The sequence below is a fragment of the Mesoplodon mirus genome, assembly GCF_964341445.2.
Source record: "Mesoplodon mirus genome assembly, contig: HAP1_SCAFFOLD_993, whole genome shotgun sequence".
Classification (NCBI taxonomy): Eukaryota; Metazoa; Chordata; class Mammalia; order Artiodactyla; family Ziphiidae; genus Mesoplodon; species Mesoplodon mirus.
The window spans coordinates 68,533-88,612 of record NW_028295057.1 but is presented as its reverse complement, the minus strand read 5'-3'; the positions used below and the strand labels follow the sequence as shown (position 1 = coordinate 88,612).

At 38.2% G+C, this 20,080-nt stretch overlaps 1 pseudogene across 1 annotated transcript in view; it reads right to left on the bottom strand.

The window, feature by feature from the left end:
* The window catches only part of LOC309797796 (ferritin light chain-like), a 44,919-nt pseudogene extending 25,349 nt beyond the window's left edge, over positions 1-19,570 (bottom strand). Inside the window, exon 1 of the transcript in view lies at positions 19,431-19,570. The product of the transcript in view is annotated as a ferritin light chain-like (transcript). The remainder of the gene's footprint in view (positions 1-19,430) is intronic.
* Between the last annotated feature and the right edge of the window lie 510 nt (positions 19,571-20,080).

Sequence of the window (20,080 nt, the reverse complement as noted above, 5' to 3'; positions counted from 1 at the left end):
CTGCCTCTATTTTGGACTGTAGCAATGCAGACAGGAAACCTGACCCCATTTTCAGGTTCTAAAGAGAAATTCTAAGTACCTGAAAGACTGAGGAACATGGTGGCTTTTATTTAAGATGGGGAGCTAGAGAGCACATACCTGGACTTGGGCCTGCAGCAGCACCAAACTGCACCACGAGTTCCCTTTAGTTTCTCTCGCATCTGTTTCTCCTTTTCTCTCTGCTGGATTAGCCACGGGGACTCCAAGTTCTTCATTGTGTGGTCCTGGTACCAAGATTCTCCTGGGAATTGTAAAGCTATTCACCTTCTACATCGAGCACTTATTTTTTCCCCAGCAAAGTTAAGTCATCCTTAAGAGGAGTCAGGGTGCTAGCTCTTAAATATATTTTAGTCATCCCTTTGTACATTAAATGCTCTTTCTTGGAGACTGCTCCTGATGTGGCGTTCACCATGCTCTCAGCTGGCCTCCTGAAGTTCTGCCCTGCCTTCCCCACCAGGTACAGTTCAGGAGCTGCCTACCTCAGGGTTATAGGTTATCTTCTAGTTGCTTTATTCCTTTCCCTTTTACATTTAGAAAATATAATTTGAATACATAACCTTCTCTGTGACCACAGCTTTATTTCTAACCCACAGGTTTGGTTATGGCATATTTTCATTATCATTCAATTAATAAAATTCTAATTCCCATTGTGACTTTATCTTTGACCTACATAATGATCAGAAGTATGTTTTTAATATCCAATTATTTGGTAAAATATTGGTTATATATTTTTAAATTTCTTGCTTATTCGGAGTCTTGTTTTATAACTGGAATATAGTCAATTTTATAAATGTGCCATGTGCACCTAAAAATTTCTGCGAAATATATATATTCCATCATTGTTGGTGCAGTTTTTTATGTAAATATAGGCCAAAGTTATTAATGATGGTATTCAGATCTTCTCTAATCTGCTGATTTGTTGTTGTGGTTCTATATTACTGATCTAGGTAATTTAGATTTTTCTATTTCTACTTAGATTTTTGGAATTTCCCTTCACCTATTGCATTGAAGTTTAGATTTATAATATATTCCTTGTAAAGTAACGGTGGGTTTTATTATCCTGCCTTATCGCCAGTGATACTTTTTGCTTTCAAATCTATGTTAACATTAAAAAATCTTCTTCAATTTTACTTATTGTTGTTAGGACATAAGCTTTGAATCCTTTGATTTTCAATCTGACTCTTGTCTCTTGTAGGTGGCATAGAATTAGGTTTTTTGTTTGTTTCAATAATGCTTGTCCTTTAATTTGAGTGTTTACAGTTAATGTATTTTCTTATAGACCGTTTACTCCTCGTTTACTATTTGTCCCACCTTGTTATGTTCTTTTTCCTCTTCTTTCTTCCTTTTAGATTTCTTCAAATTCCATTTTCCCTTGTATTAGCTTGTTATTTTTACATAAGTAGCAGTTACACATGTACCATGACTTATTAGCTCTTTTACTGCTTCTCAAGCAATGCTGAGATCTTAAATTTCTTTTACTACTTTTCCTCTTCCATTTGTTTTAATGCATTCTAATTTTTGATATATTTTATTATTACTCTTTTGTGCAGTTAGATTTTATTTAGGTTTATCCACTTATTTATCCTTTCTGTTATACATAATTCTTTATAAAGTCCTTATTTTCATCTGTGATAATCTTCCTTCTGCCTGCTGGTCTCTCTTTATAATTTAATTCAGTCAGTTCTGCTGAGAACATATTTTCTAAATTTTCTTTGTCTGCAAATTTCTTATTTCATCTTTCCTTCCAAACAACATTTTCTCTGCCTCTAGAATTCCCAATGGGCAGTTCTTTTCTTGAGCACTTAAAAATGTTATTCCATTATTTTCTAGTATCCAGTTTCATTGAGAAGAAAGCTGTAATCTTAATCCTATTGTTCCTTTGAAAGTAATCTCTCTCTTTTTCGTTGGGCTGCTTTTAAGATGTCATGTTTTTCTTTACTATTCATGAATTGTACTGTGGTGATCTTAAGTGTGCTTTTCTTTGTATTTGTTCTTGTTGCATTCTTTAGTGCTTATTGAATTTATGGCTCCACATATTCTTTTTAGTTTTAGAGAACTCTCAGCTGTTAATATTTCTGAAATATTGTCTTCATCCCAATCTCTCTCTCCTTTTTTCTGTGGACTCCAGTTTACACATATGATAAAAATGTTTACTGTGGCCCATATGTCTCAAATGCGCTTTTGTGTACTTTTTATTCTTTTCGTTTCCCATGTTTTAGTCTTAATATTGTTACTACTCTATCTTCCAGTTCACTTACCTCTCTTTGCCTGTGTCCAATCCACTACCGAGTTTTAAATTTCGTATAATTTTTAATTCTATCAGTTCAAATTCAATCAGTTTATAGTTTCTAGTTGTCAAGTTAAGTTCTCCACCTTGTCATCTATTTTCTTGAACTTGATAATATTTACCAAAATATGTATGAACTTTAATGTTTAGGTCATCTGTGATTCTGATTCTGTTTTGTTTTTTATTCTAATTCTCCTTTTCTTTGTAGTCTTCTTGGTTCTTCAGTGAATACCAGACTTGGGATATGACAAGTTGTAGAGAATCTGAATAACATTACCATCATTAAACAACCTGGGTTTGAACTGCACAGATCCACTTATACATGGATACTTTTTCAATAAGTAATACAGTACTACATGATCTGTGGTTGGTTGAATCCTCAGATTCAGAACCACAGATAAGAAGGGCCGACCATAAAGTTGTATGTGGATTTTTGACTGCACAGGGAGTCAGCGTGTCTAACCCCTACATTGTTCAAGGGTCAGCTGTATTTACTTGAGGAGAGAATTTCCTGTTCTTAGGTAGGGAGCAGAGGGGAAGATCACCTCAGTCACTGGACCAACTTCATACTCATTTTCCTTCTTTATAAGGTTCAATGTAGATGTTGCCTCAACCTTCCTAACACACAGACACACACACACACACAAACACAGAGACACACACACAGACAGACACACACACATATGTAGAGACTTTCAATGTCCTAGTTCATATCATTCATTTTCCATTGGGCCACAAATCTTTCATAGGTTCTGTACCCCAATTTTGTCTCTTCAGCATTATGAGCCAACTAAGTCTTTGCTTTGACTTCAGTTAGCTTTTGTTTGACTTCTTAGCATCTTGCCTTATCTACCTATTATACATGGAAAATACTGCAAGGGAACACTGTTGCTGAATCCAGCTCTGTTCTCTGAATCTTTACTCTCTCTGTGATTTTGGTCCTTAAAATTCTAGCTGCCTTGTTATTTCTCAATTCCAACTCTGGTTTCCTTAATCCTATGACATTGTCCTAAGATCTACTGGTTTTTCTACCTCTTAGGAACCACATTTGGTTTCTCAGACATTTGCTCTTCATCAGTAGTTTCTAAATGACTGGGCTAGAAAAGCATGTGCTGAATATTGTTCTCACTTCAGTGAGTTTCTTTCTCTATTTTAATTTTCTAGGTCATGGCTACCTCAGTAGCTTTCTAACGCTCACAGTCCAATGTTGCTTATGATTTATCTGGCCTTTCTAGTACGTTTTCCTAAGGTAAACTGACATAGTTGGAAACAGAAGTTTGTAGCCACCATTTAAAAAATGCTGTTTTGTCTTTCTATGAATTCTTTTTTTGTCCCATCTTCTGTCACTTTTTCCTACCCAAAATTCCCATTCTCACAGATAGATTATTTTAAGATTAAAAATTACGATTTTTAATTTTATTTTTAATTATTTTAATTTTTAATCTTATTGTAAGATTAAAAATTAAGGTAATATGATAATTTTGGAAGGAATTAATTTTGCTTTGAACAAGAACACAGATTGTTGAATGGAATACAGAAGGTTCCTTAAGAGGTTTTTCATCTCTAAGAGTAGTATCCAACCATCGGTACCATTATAAGTTTGTCAACTATGGAATAAAGCATTCTTTATAAAATCAGCATTATTCAATAATCTCAAAAACTGCTTCACTTTCCTGCTCATGCCACCAATTTCCAAATGTTCAATAGGAGCAGAGAATCATGGGATGGGACGTGGAGAAATGGCCTGTCATAGTAACTATCAATATTGGAAGAATGAAATTACAAATATAGAGGGTTTTCTATGAATATATTTGAAGTGTTTGTTCCTAAAGAACTTCTAGAATAAGACTCAAAAGTTTAACATAGAAACACCTCTTGATAAGTATGAAACTCAGTAAAATTTATCTCATCATAGTTTTTTCTTTTGTATTATGTGATTGTCAGAGTCACACAAAACTATGTTTTTCTGGACTTCACAGATCTTCTTATTTTTACTATGGGATCAGTGACCCTACATTTTTCAAACGTGGTAAAATCGTTAAAATTGGAACATTTCCCCAGAATCCAGGGCATATCATTACATTTCTGTAGAAGGCAATATTATATTTCTGTCTAGTTCTGGGGTAAACATTTTCATAACTGCCAATCCAATTTGACTAATGTATCGTTTTTACAGTGCATTAGTGTAAATTAAATGGTAAATTCTGTCACAGTCATTTCATACATCAAAAAGGAAAATCAGTCAACACAACTGTCTGACTGAAATGAATGAAGCAAACAATTCAAGGCAAACAACTGTCCCAGTAGACTTGTATAAACACAGTAGTGGTGTCATGTGCAGAATTAATCTTCCCTCACCCTTAACTGGAGAACACTCTGCCAGCCAATTCAGTCACTCAAATGATACTGAATTATAATATTCCAGTTTCATTTACTCTCAGTTACTGCTGACTGCCCTTCCTTCTCCTTCATCTGTCCATCAGTGGAGAATGTCAGAGCAGGAGAATAGTAATATTGGCATATTGTAATGTACTGTCTTGAATTCTACAGCTTCAAAATTCTTAGGCTAACTCAATGATCTTAAGAGTCTGGTACAGAAAGGATATGTGAATTAAATCGCAGACCACTGGCTGACCCTTCCAGCACTAACATCCCTTATTCCTGGTTCTAATATATCACAGAATACTCAAGAGGAAGGTTTTGAGTGGTCAACAGAAATATGGCTCCAAAGCAGGCACATGGAAAAGAAATGTTGTCATCTATGATCCACTTTAAAGTTGACTTGTCTTTTACTCATAAACCAGATTCAGTGTGAATTCTGTTCTGCTAAAGGTTAGAGAATCTGTTGGAGGAGTGTGGCCAATTCTTTTGAATTTTTCTACTCTCTAACTTTTTGTTTTTTTAACATCTTTATTGGAGTAGAATTGCTTTACAAAGCTGTGTCAGTTTCTGCTTTATAACAAAGTGAATCAGCTATACATATACATATATCCCCATATCTCCTCCCTCTTGTGTCTCCCTCCCACCCTCCCTACCCCACCCCTCTAGGTGGTCACAAAGCACCGAGGTGATCTCTCTGTGCTATGCGGCTGCTTCCCACTAGTATCTATTTTACATTTGGGAGTGTATATATGTCCAAGCCACTCTGTTACTTCATCCCAACTTACCCTTTCCCCTCCCCATGTCCTCAAGTCCATTCTCTATGTCTGCGTCTTTATTCCAGTCCTGCCCCTAGGTTCTTCAGAAGAATTTTTTTTTTAGATTCCATATATCTGTGTTCGCATACGATATTTGTTTTTCTCTTTCTGACTTACTTCACTCTGTATGATAGTCTAGGTCCATCCACCTCACTGCAAATAACTCAATTTCATTTCTTTTTATGGCTGAGTAATATTCCATTGTATATATGTGCCACATCTTTATCATTCATCTGTCGATGGACACTTAGGTTGTTTCCATGTCCTGGCGATTGTAAATACTGCCGCAATGAACATGGTGGTACATGTCTCTTCTAATTACGTTTTTATTAGGGTATATGCCCAGTAGTGGGATTGCTGGGTCGTACATTAATTCTATTTTTAGTTTTTTAGGGAACCTCCATACTGTACTCCATAGTGGCTGTATCAATGTACATTCCCACCAGCAGTGCAAGAGGGTTCCCTTTTCTCCACAGCCTCTCCAGCATTTGTTGTTTGTAAATTTTTTGATGATGGCCATTCTGACTGGTCACACAAAGAACTTTGGCATGGTGTTCATCATCTAGCTTATCCTAACATGCAGACATTTATGAGAGTAAAGTCAGGTCTTTGCCAGAGTGGGTTGCTTATTTGGGCAACTGGGTCAAATCAAGAAGGACAAATGTAGGCTGCCAGAGTAAATAAGGAGAGGAAAAACAAAAAGAATGAGACATATCATTCAGCAGTGATTTTCCCCCAATATTCTTAGCCTCCACCTATCTCCATCTTACTGGTAACACAGGAACTAGACTGAACTATCAGGTAAAAGGTCTCTACAGAAACTGAGGTAATATAGAAAATAAAAAAATAAAATATAAAATTGTAAACTTTCTTCCTAAGGATAATTGAGATGATACTTCAATAATAACATAAGATCAGGGGAAGTCTAAGGAAATTTTAGAAAACTTGGATAAAGTAAGAAAACATCTGTTCACCAGCATCCGAATGTTTGAGAGACACCAAGACATGTGGGCCAAGTTCTGGAGAGAAGGGAAACACAGACACAAGCTTGACATTTGGTGCAGCTTTTCTCCTTGGGGCATTTGCTGATTCAACTCATACAGCCTAGGAGCTGAAAAGCCAAGGAGTTCAAAAGACTGTAACCACAGAAGCCAAACGGCAAGAGCTCAAGCTAAAGGCAACAACTAATGGAATGACAAGCTACACGTATTCGTAGTCTCACGGGGCTGGGGGAACCATTACATTTAAAGCCTAACAAATACCAGTGTAGTTGGGAATAGGGAGAATACAAACTTTCACATGGTAATCCCAAAGGGCAACCAACACCTGTAGAGGAAGGACAAGACAGAAATAGAGCACCCTTCACACAGACTGAAAAACAGCTTTCAATGAGCTCAAACTGAGAATGGACTAAGGTTTCCAGTCCCTACAGTAACTGTCTGCCATGGGCAAAAGGAAATCTTTTCAAGAGAACAATAACAACGTCCAGAATGTGGAGGTATCTTTATAGTTTCCTAAAATAAGTTAAGCCCAATTTTAATAGAAAAAATAATTGGACATACCAGGAAAAAGACTAAATGATCAAAAGCTCAAAAAAAAAATAAAAGAAAGAAAGAAAAAAGACAATATAAATAGAAAAGGAGGACAAGAGTTAGTAGGCTTTGGTTAAAAAACAAAACAACTATGATTAAACAAAGAAAATAGACACATGGCAAATATGCATATGAAAAGATGCTACACATTCCATGTCATCAGGGAATTTTAAATTAGAACAATAATGAGATACCACTATACACCTATTCAAATGGCTAAAATCCAAATACTGAAATACCAAAGTTGTTGACGATGCAGAACAACTGAAATTCTCATTTGTTGCTAGCAGGATACTTGGCAGTTTCTTATAAAACTAAACATACTTTTACAATACAGTGATTGAGTAATCATGCTCTTTGGTATTTACCCATAGGAACTGAAAAGTTATGTCCGCATAAAACCTGCACATGGATATTTATAGCAGTTTCTTTCATAATTGCCAAAACTTGAAATCAACCAAATGTTTTCCAATAGGGGAATGGATAAACAAACCATGGTATATTGGTACAAAGGAATAGCATTGAGCAATAAAGAGAAGAGGCTATAAAGCCATGAAAAGACATGAAAGAAGCTTAAATGCATATTGCTAAGTGAAAAAAAAGCCAATCTGCAAAGGCTACATGCATATTATATGATTGCAGCTATATGAGCTTTAGGAAAAGGCCAAAGTGTGGAGACAGTCAAAAGATCAGTGGTTGCCAGAGGTTGTGGGGAGGGAGAAAAGGATGGGTGAAGCGCAGAATTTTAAAGGCAAAGAAACTCCTGTGTATGGTTCTGTAATGGTGGATACAGGTTATTGCACATTTGTCAAAAAATCATATAATGTACAAAACAAAGAGTGAAGTCTAAAGTAAACCATGGACATTAGTTAGTAATAATGTATCAATATGGGTTCATTAACTATAACAAATGTATTACGCTAATGTAAGATGTTAATAATAGGGGAAACTGGCTAGAGAGGTAAGGAGGTATGAGAACTCTGTCCTTTCTGCTTAATTTTTCTGTAAACCAGAAACTGCTCCGAAACAGTCTGTTAACTGAAAAAACAAATCTAGACCTGCATACAAAACTTGCACGTAAATCCAACCACAGCAGCATTATTCATAAGAGCCCCAAAGTGGAAATAACCCAAATGGCCATTTACTGTGAATGGATAAATGAAACATAGTAATATCCACACCATGGAATATTATTCAGCCATAAAAAGACATCAAGTACTGATGCATGCTACAACATGGATGAAACTTGAAAACATGCTAAGTAATTGTATGATTCCATTTGTATGCAATGTCCAGTCTAGACAAATCTGTAGAGACAGATTAGTGGCTGCCTAGGGTTTGGAGAAATAGGGGAGTGAGTGACCTATAATAGATTCTTTTTCTTTTGGGGGGTGGATGAAAGTTCTAAAATTGATTGTGGTGGTAGATGCATAACACATGAAATTGTACACTTTAAATAATATGGAAAGTAAATTATATCTCAATGAAATTATTATTGAAAATTATGATTAATGTATTAAAAGAAGGGCAACATGTACAATTTAAGCAAAAATTATCTGTGAAATGCAACCAAAAGAAACTTCTAGAATTAAAAAAGCTGAAATTAAGCACTCAGAAGATCAGTTGAACAGTACCTTAGTCAAACAAAAGAAAGGATTACAAATGTCAATTAAAAAATAAGTACACAAAAATTTGGAGGGAAAATGATGGAAACCAGAGAAATAAGTACTTAAGACATATAGAGTATATGTAAAACACTGTGTCTAGCCAGCCCCAAGTCACACAGCCTAGGGAGGAGACACACAGCCTACCTGAATCACAAGGACTTCTCCAAAGTAAAAATGAGGTTCTGATGCCAGAAGTGGAAGGAATGAATTACAAAGAAAAATAACAATGGTAAACTATAATGTAGATATACATCGGTAAATACATAGGTTCCCTGGGGTTGTGATCTGGTACAACAATAAAAAAAAAAGATAAGACTCATAGTAGAGGCTGCTAGATTCTGCTGAGGAAAATGTCCACAGAGGGAAGAGTTGATTTATTTCATTATTTTTTAGAGTCCACATATAAGTGACATCATGCACTATTTGTCTTTGTCTTATTTCACTTAGCATTGTGTCCTCCAGTTTTCTACATGTTGACTTAAATGATAGGATTTTCTTCTTTTCTAAGGTTGAATAATATTCTATTGTATATATATACCATATTTCCTTTATCCATTAATCTACTGTGGACACTTAGGTTGTTTCCATACCTTGGCTCTTGTGCATAATGCTAAAATGAACATGGGAGTACAGATATCTCTTCAAATCATGATGATGTTTCCTTTGGATATATACTCAGAAGTGGGAGTGAGGAAGAACTTATGACACAAATCGACCATATGTAAAAGATGTTGTAGGAATGAAAAAGTCTGAACACCTAGAAAGAGTGTGGAGTATCTGGAAAGGTCATTGTTCAAGGTCATACATAGTTTAAAGTTATGACATTTCAGTGAGCCTGTGTGCATGAAGGCTTGCTTATATTTTGGGATTTGAATACAGTGCAAAGAAGTGTTGCTAAATTTTCGATCAACATCAAAAAAAGGGTGGAAATGTTTTTTCTTTGATTATGAAACTACAGGAAAGGCAAGCCTAGAATTCTAGGCCCACTAGAATTTTCCCTGATGATAGTGCTAATTTAGGAGAAGAAGAAGGATCCAAGGCTATAGAACAATTTTGAAAGCAAAATAAGACTGCTGAGTCTTCACCCAGTGTATGAGATTAAGTTTTAATGGCATATGATGAAGTGGCCATGACACAGCTGGCAGAGCTCATTGAGTTGTTGAAAATGCCTCTTGAAGCTACAGGAAATGGACAGTAGACATAGGAAAAGAACAAGGTAAATCCCAAAGAGTAGAAGGACAAAATTAATCAAGAGAAAAGTCAAAAATAGAGAAGAAAAGCAGTAAACATGACAAGTAAAACCAAAAGCTTGTTCTTTACAAAGACCAATAAAATAAGCAATATTTGCCAAATATGATAGAGATGGGACTAGCTATAAAACAGAGTGAATTTTTTTAATTACAAAAGAATACTATGGTAGCTTTATACCAACACATTTGAAAATCTGGAAAAAATGGCTGATTATTGATTAGTTACATGAAGCCATTATTTACACATGTTTTGAGAATACAAGAAGCTTTATGAAAATAGAAAATATAATCAAAGATATACACCTTAGAAAGACATGAGTTATTTTCCAATGTATATAAAATTTAGAAGAGTCCTAATACAAGAATCAGATATGGGGCTTCCCTGGTGGCGCAGTGGTTGAGAGTCCGCCTTCCGATGTAGGGGACACGGGTTCGTGCCCCGGTCCGGGAAGATCCCACATGCCGTGGAGTGGCTAGGCCTGTGTGCCATGGCCGCTGAGCCTGCGCGTCCAGAGCCTGTGCTCCGCAACAGGAGAGGCCACAACAGTGAGAGGCCCGCGTAACGCAAAAAAAAAAAAAGTGAGTGACAACTTAAATGATATATGGAATATTTTGCTGACTTACAAGAGCATGCAGAATTAACTATGACCCAGTTGAAATGTTAATTTTATTTTAATGTGTATGCTGGGGTGGAGTCTTCAAGGTGCCATAAAACAAGCATTCACCCATCCTGTTTGGAACTGCAGCACACAGACACCTTCAGTTACCAGTTCTGTTCACTCCACAGAATCATCTTGAGAAAACATACTGTTTTTTATGGACCTGGTATATATCTTAATTAGTTTGAAGAATTTCCCAAATACCTGTTAATATGTAGTGCTCCAATTCCAATCTTGCCACGTCCTGTACCAGTGGCACAGCACATAGGAGTTTTATTTCTCTTTCTTTCTCTGGGTTGTTCAGAACCCAACGAAAGAACAATGGAATGACATCAAAGAGATCAGGGTTCTTGACTCAGATTTACAATAAAATAATAGTGTCCTGTTGGGAAAATTATAGTTATTCTAGGCCCCTTTCCTTTTCTTTACTTTGACAGAGCTGCACTAGATGACCCCAAGTAACATTGCACTCTTTGCAGTAGTAGCTTAGATGTTATTGGTTTTCTGAAACAAATGAAGACAATGACGCATGAAACTGTGCAACATCTCTGTAACTATGTTTTCTTAGAGTTGCCTCCATTTTACAGATGATAAGATGGCTGAGCACAGAAGTAGATGTCTTGACCAGAGGTTGCAGAGTAGATGGAACTGAACCACAAGTTTCCTTCTTTCCTGAAGCTCACTTAGCCAAAACATAGGCTTCTGAATATTAAGCTGTAAACCATATTATCGGTATGCTTTAAAAGAAGCGGTTCTTCTAGGATTTCCAATTAATAGCAGGAGGTTTTGAAATTCTTCAAAGATCATCTAATTTTGTGAGATTTACAGCTCAATGTTCCTGTCAAGCAAGTTGTATTAGTGCCAATCATCTGAGCTTCTGGATGCTTCTCTGAACTTCTTGAAGTTTTCTTCTTGCTCTCTGAAATTCATGCCAGATAAGCCTTTTTCTAGAGCGCATATACAGACTTGTGTATTTTTATACAGAAAAGCAATGCAGTGAGTCAGGACGGGGGTTAAGCCCTCATTCTCAGAGTGGTATTGAGCTCCTGGTGAAATATAATCATCATTTCCTCAGAATCGAAAAGCAGTTATCTCTAGTTTTTAATCCCATTAACTATTTATACATTTATGTATGATACATGTATTTATTGTACCTACTAGGTGTGTTCTCTTTGGGAAGTACAAAGCTCTTTGAGATATAGGTTGTTCATTTTTTCGTTTTCCCACAAATACTGTGACCTTTTGAGCAGGAAGGTCTATATTTTACTAACATCTAGAACCAGCAGTTAACACGGTGTCTAAGATGTAGTCAATAAATATGAAATACATAAATGAACACATTTTTAAGGAAGGGCCAGGGAATGAACAAATAGAAATTTTTCATTTTCAGTCACAAAGCAACCAGAGACATAAAAATGATACAGACAACGAGTGCTACGGTCATTCAAATAAGGCATAGAATAGATACAACAAGGATCTCCTTATTGGCACAGGGAACTCTACTCAATATTTTGTAATAACTTATAAGGGAAAAGAATGTGAAAAAGGAATCACTGTGCTGTACACCTGAAAGTAACACAACATTGTAAATCAACTATACTTAAATTAAAAAAACAAACAAACGAACAGACAACAACAACAACAAAAAACCCGAAAGAGGTCATAGAAGTTTTTATGAGATTCCATAAGAGAAGCCAAATGAGGACGGGCGAGACGGCTTTTGAATCAATTCAGAGGAGAGGTCACAGAGAAACTTGTCTTTGACCTGAACTTGAGTTTCCATTAAGATTGCAACACAGGGATATTACAGATGAAGGTAATCACATAAACTTACTACACTGAAACTTGCAGAGCTTATGAGTGTTGTTCAAGATCCCAAAGCAAGTGCATTGTGGAATCAGAATTTTAAGTGAGACCTAATGAACTAAAAACAAACAAACAAAAAAACAAACCTTTTCTGTGATACCATGTTGCCTTTGAAGTCGTTATTTTGGTGGGTTGGTAGAAAGTGGTTCCCGTGTTTCTGGCAGCAATGACTAGTTCTGTCCCCCCAGCAGCCCCCCACCTCCGAGTTGATCCTCAAAGTTTCCTTTAGAATGGACTTGCTAAAATGCAGACATGCAAGTATTCATGACGCCTGTGTCCAATCATTTCTCCTGCCATTGCCTACTTCACTTCTGGATTATATGAACAATTCACTGTCTTCATTTATGCTTTTCCCTCCTCCAAGAATTCCTTTCTCCCTATGGGGCACCTGGGAAACCCACTTCAGTTTTCAAACCTCAGTTTACATATTATGTCTTTTGTGCAGTCTTCTTTTTAGTGTTGTGATCACATGCTCCTTTTTGCTACCCTTGCACTTCTGCATGCCTGATTGTTGCACTCGCTACACTGTATTGTGATTGTGTTGTTTACATATATCTGTGTTCTCCTGGGCAACATTCCTTGGGGCCAGGGACTACCGTTTTTCATCTATTGATGCTGCCTTAGCATGTTACTTGTTGCGAAGTAGTTAGTTATAAAAATGAGATTTGTTTAAATTGAAAATTGTTATGTACATATTAGTTATTATCATTTACAGATATAACAGGAAAAAATATTAATGCTGGTGCTGAAAGTTCACTTCTAGTAAATGATGGTGGTACTTGACTTCACTTATATTATTTTCCCCACTATTTTATATCTTTCTACCTGATATCTCTTCTTTATTCCCATCTCTTTCTTTATTACTAAACCAAGAAAAACAGGGATGAGGGTAGGGCTAGGCCATACTTGGCTGGAATAGTAAAGAAATTGTGTGGGGCTTTGGTGAGAAAATCCTGAAGCATACAGGTCTGCATCTTCCTTTTATTTTTATTTTTTTGCAGTACGCGGGCCTCTCACCATTGTGGCCTCTCCCGTTGTGGAGCACAGGCTCTGGAGGCGCAGGCTCAGCGGCCGTGGCTCACGGGCCCAGCCGCTCCATGGCGTGTGGGATCTTCCCGGACTGGGGCACGAACCCGTGTCCCCTGCATCAGCAGGTGGACTCTCAACCACTGCGCCACCAGGGAAGCCCCTGTTTGAAGTTTTTTGATAAATTAGATTTGATAACACAGTTTTATAAAAACTTAGTTTGGACATTTCTGAACCTCTTTTTTTGTTTCCTTATGTAAGAAAGCTGCTTGTTTAGGGTTAATACTAATTCAATGGGGGTAAGATTTACACAGGACCAACCCTAACATTCATAGTGTGTGGCACAGGAAACAACTTTGAATGGCCATTTCAAGGAACAATATACTTAAGTGTATACAATGAGTAAAATGGATGAACTACACAAATTTATGAGTTGAAAACCATAGAATCATAGAATTTTCTCACTGTAAAGGCTCTCACTTTTCCAACTGCTTAACTTCAACCTCTGTTAAAGCGCTTCAGTAACAGGGAGTTCTTGAGTTTAAAATGCAGTCGGTCCATTTTATAGTTGAAAGGTTCTACTTGTCAAAATATTCATCCTTTTATCAACCTAAACCTGTCTACTTGGTCTAAAATCTTCAGTGTGGGACAGTCTAAACCCTTTTTCATAGGACAACTCCTAAAATAGTTTAGAGCGACCACCTACTTCTCTCCTGGTCTTGCTTCATGTCATCTATTCCCAGTTCCTTCAATTACTTCTTATTTTAGATTCCAGACACTTTACTGAATTCATCACTTTCTTCAGTATAATAACTCATTTGCTGAATGTGATATTTTAAGCCTAAAAGGATTTGTTTACTGTTTTCTGTAAAGAATTAAAACATAAAATGTCCAATCAACCAATAATTCTTCATCTAACATGATTCATATACACCAATTGATAAGGAAAATTTAAAAACTCAAATTACTTCATTCTTAAAGAGTGATCATAGTATGTCCTTATTTATAATGTACAGGAAATATGAATTTTCTTTCTGTGCATCTATAACAGTGCCCTCTTGCAGGGTACAGAGGATCCTCCATTGGTGCTGCCTAATGATGTGTATGTGATATCCTGATATTTACTAAGAAGTTAGACATTCAGGAGGATTTTTTGTTCCCAGCAGACATACACATATGAATTTTTCTTCTCTATGTTTGTGTGTTTCTAACTTTTATTATTCATCTATTGGCACTTAAGTGCATTCACCAAACTGCATCATAAACATCAAAGTAGATTACTTCACTTTTCCTTTTATGAGATTATTATACTTATCAACCAATATTTGAGCCCTTAATATGGGCAAATCATCCTAGCCTGTTAAGCACAGAGGTAAAGAGCATGGAGTTGAGAGGGCACACACCAAGATTTGAACAAATTACTTAATCTCTCTAAGTCTTCATTTTTGTATGTGAAAAATGAGAATAATTACAATGATTGAACTCATAAGGCGGATCGTAGAAAACATCTAGGTGCTACGTGCAAAGAGCTTGTTTGACTACCTGGCAAATATATCCCTTCTTTATTAACATGATGGTGATGATGTTGATGGTGATGATGATGATGATGCAGCTACCAGCAGGTGTCCTTATTAGGTTGGTAAGGATGGTGAATAAGCCACAAGATCATGTCTGTGAACATTTGCATTCTAAGGCTACACTGCCTTTGCCTTCCCAACTCCGGCTCCACTCCTCATCTGTTTAAACATCTCCCAAGATAGCTCAGGTCTTCTCCTCTGTGAAGCTATTCTGAACTACTCCTCTAGAATGAACTTAAAATACATTGCTTGCACTTATATTAATTTATATCAAGTACAAACTTCTGCAGTGGAATCACTCATCCTCCGTCAACCTTATGTGGACCTTTACCTCCAACACTGATACCTAGCAAATCCTTCCACTACATTATAAATTACTAACCATAAGGTTTAGCATGTTCTCTCTTCCAAGGTATTTAGAACTTTAAAGGAGAAAGAAGCCTGCCCAAGTGGACAAAGCTAACACTTATCAAGCATGAGCTCCCAACATTTGCACCAGACAATTTCACATCATCTCATTATAAACTGACAATAATCTTTGTGAGGTTGGGGTCCTAACCTTCTTTTTACTGTGGATCCCTTTGACAATATGGAGTAGCCCATTTAAAGAGTCTTAAAATAACACTTTTAAATTCATAAAATATAATACATAGAATCTCAAAAGAAACTAGTTACTATGTTTTAAGTGCAGTCATTAGACTATTTTAAAAACCAAATTTGTGATATAGAAACGAATGGGTATTTAAACTCATTAAATAACGAGATACAACAGAGACTCTATTAACTACTATACTTAAAAATAGTGATGTTGGGGAGATGGGTTCACAGCTCTGATACATGTGTACTGAAATTGAACAATTAAATAAATAGATGGTGGATGGTGGTAGCCACATTTCTCAATATTGAAGTATGAATTTACAGATAAACAAGAGGAGAAGGCTAAACTAATCTCAGCGTTAATGCATTATAGTTGCAGACATCAGTATACACTCAGCTCAATATAGATATAGATAGTTATATATAGAAATATTTACTGATATGTGTATATACATGGGTTAGTGTACATATATATTTCTTTGTTCTCTCAGTCAAGAGAGCCTAATCAAATAATAGCCCATTAGCAACAGCACATCTAGAGCCCAGATCTTGGTTTCTATTACTACTCTCCAATAAAAGGAATCAGGGCTCCTCAGAGAAATGACTGATTCTAGGACTGGGGCAGGACATACACAAAATGAGCCTGGAGCATCTTGTGGTACCAGAAAGTCAGGAAGTGTTAAACACACACACAAACATGCATGCTAAACACAGATACACAGACACACACAAACTCACACACCCCAAAGGGAGTATGTCAAAGGAGCACAGGCGCCAGAAGCAAACGCTCCCAATGGCCAAAGCTGGAACAATTCAAACAACAAAATAAAGTAGTATTGGATTATAACCCAAAGGATAAAATAGATATCCATGAGTCTATACTGATATAAATAAATATCAATAATTGAATAAATTAATGTTTAGGGGAAAATAGACAAATCTGTGTGGAAGAATTCCAAATACTTTATGTACATACTCTGTCCTCAAGGAGGTGGATCATAACTCTCCACTCTTTGGGTTTGTGCTTCACATAGTGACTTCCTTCCAACAAGTGTAGTGTGGAAGGGGTGGAGGAGTAACTTTACAGTGGAGAAATCTGAGACACGACCTCAGCCAGGTTATCAAGGTCAACATCAACAGGCAAATCACGTTGATAGCATGTACCCTTGATAAGATGTTATAAAAAAGGCACTTTATCTGGTTGTCCTCCCAATAAACCATAATCCCAGTCTTACCATGAGAAAAGCATTGGACAGTTTACATTAGTGAGGTATGCTACAAAACACTTGATCACTGCTCCTCACAACCGTCAAGGTTGGGGCTTCCCTGGTGGCGCAGTGGTTGAGAGTCCGCCTGCCAATGCAGGGGACACGGGTTCGAGCCCTGGCCTGGGCAGATCCCACATGCCAGGGAGCAACTAAACCCGTGCGCCACAAGTACTGAGCCTGCGCTCTAGAGACCGTGAGCCACAACTACTGAGCCCATGTGCTGCAACTACGGAGGCCCACGCGCCTACAGCCCGTGCTCCACAACGAGAGAGGCCACTGAAATGAGAGGCCTGCGCACTGCAACCAAGAGTAGCCCCCGTTTTCCGCAACTAGAGAAAGCCCACGCGCAGCAACGAACACCCAACACAGCCAAAAATAAATAAATTAAATAAATACATTTAAAAAAGAAACTGTCAAGGTTATCAAAAACAAGAAAAGCCTGAGAAACTACCACAGCCCAGAGGAGCCTAAGGGGGCTTGATAACTAAATGTAATGTGGTGTCCTGGATGGAAGCCTGAAATGGAATTAAGGACACTAGGCAAAAGCCAAGGAAATCTGAATAAAGTACAGACTCTGGTTAATATTATTGTATTAATATTGGCTCGTTAATTGTAAAAAAGGTACCACACTAGTGTACGGTGTCAATAATCGAGGAAAGTGGGAATGAGATATATAAGAACTCTGTATTATCCCCTTAATTTTTCTGTATATCTAAAACCATTCTAAAATAGATACAGTCTATTAGATAAAACAAAAAAGGTAATGATGATTTGATTGTAACATCAGACTAGTGATACTTTGAGATAACTATAAAAACTGCCTTAGGAAATTGTCTGTGGTATCTGCTGGGGATATAGTCACAGGTACTCCTAATATTATTGTGGTTTGTTGTCTGCATTTAGATTTAAAGGACATGCTAAATACTAAATTGCAGCTAGAGGTTAGTGAAATTAAAGATGTAATATTCCCATCCAGATTCCACATACACTTTGATACATATTAAGAATCCCCTGCTCTTTGGTGAGGTCTAATTTTATGAAAGTGAAACTCAGAGAGATGAATTAGGTTGTTCCAGCTTTTAAAAAGCCCGCATTCTAGGGTCAAGAATTCTTACCGAGCCTTGTTGAAACTGTTTGCTACACTACCTCCTAATCTGGGAACTGCTAAACAGAGAGTTGGGAACTCTTCCTAGATTAAAAGTACTGCCTTGGCCTTGTGCAATTATACTGTTTAGGTTGCTGGACAAATCCAAGGATAAAACTGGCCTGGACCTAGTGATGGGCAATTCCAAAAGCAAGCTGAATGTGAGAAGTTCACTCACAGAGAACCCTAGTGTCAAAAAGCCTCTCTACTTGGGAATGGCTGAACACCGGGAAAATAAGCCCTGGTTCAGCTGTAAAGAGAGCACATCCTTGGCCTTTTTTCCCCCTTAAGTCCGGAAACTGATGATCTGGTCAGCTTAGGAGAGGGAGGGAGGGAAGGAGGGAGGGAGGAAAATGAGAGAGAGAGAGAAACCTGTTAATAGCTGGTGCCAATTTAAAGAGAGAAGGAAAGGGTTTATTATATACGTATATGCTAATATTATTCCTAAAGCCAATTCTGATAAATCCTTCGGGAAAGAAAGAGATGCAGCCACCTGTTAATGTGGCTTCAGCTTCTTTGTTTCCAAATGTTACAGCGGTCACCAGACCAGCCATTCCACTTGGGGCGGGGCCAGGGGGTTAGAGGGGGAACATCTGTCCACTAAGGACACTACTGAACAGCAACAAAATCTTGGGGCGACCCCTCTCTCTTTCCTCGAGTGCTTTCGCTAGCCGGTCCTACTTCCCCACTCCTTTGGGAGTTTCCTGTTCCATTACGTAGGCAAGAGGGCGAGAGGTCCCAGCTTTCCTAATTGTGAGTGGTTTGGCTGGGTGTGTACGTGCGAGTAACTGTGTGTGTGTGTGTGTGTGTGTGTGTGTGTGTGTGTGTTGAGGGAAAGTGGAGCTTGCTACAGGGGCTTAGAAAAACTAGTCGCCAATTTAAAATATTTTCGGAGTGTTTGAATGATATCTTCAAAGCTAATCCCACTCTCAAATTCAGCGAAATGAACAATACAGATAAGGAAGATGAAGAGGGTGGAAAACCCACACAGCGGAATGGAGCTGTCCATGCCGCGGGAGTGACAGGGGAGCGCTCAGAGGTAAGGCGCTCTGCAGAGAAAGTCACTCTGGCTCTTCTCTCTCGGTCCACCAGCCGGCGACGCTTCTTCTGTAAAAGCATTCCTAGAAAATAACCCTACAACCGGGAAGGGTAGCGATCTTTGAGCGCAGTTTCCAGGAGCCGGTCCCCGCAGCAGGGAGAGGCCCCTCTCCCCCCGCGGCTGGCGCGGAATGTGGCGATCCGGCCCGGCGCGGGGGATGACTTCCTGCGGCCGGAGCTCGGCGGCGGGAGCGGCGGGAGCAGCTGCTGCAGCTGGCAGGTGGGGTGGGGGCCGGCCGAACTGACCAAGCACAGACCCGGCGCGGCGGCACTGCGGCCCCGGGGCAGCCGGCGCGGGGACATGCGCTGATTCGATCCCTCCGGAGAAGGTAAGCAGCCCGGCTATTATTAGCCTCGGCCACACTGCGCGGTGCTTTCTGCTTGGTTAGTAATGGGGTTTGTAATACAGAGGGAAGAAGGGGAATATCCCTGCCGCCTTCTGCAATGGGAAAAGGAGCAGCAACTGGAATTGAAATATTAATCAGCCAAGTGCTTGAGATGATTGGAGGAGCGGTGTTACTGGGCAAACAAAGAAGGCGGTCAGCCTCTGTAATCTTAAGATAATCAACCATTGCTGTGCCACACTCGCTTCGATATTGAAGAGGATTCAGAATGGAAGATAATTTGAGTTTCACTTTTACGTTGCTACCTTCAACCTTCGCTTGGTTAATTTCTGGTTTGCGAGCAGCAGGTTCTTGTCAGCAGCCTAGAGAAGTAATCGGAAATCTTCCCTCTCCTTTTGCCTTCCTCAGTCTTCTCCCTTTCCAGTTATTAGAATGGGTCTGCACATTTCAACGTCAAACACCCACTTCA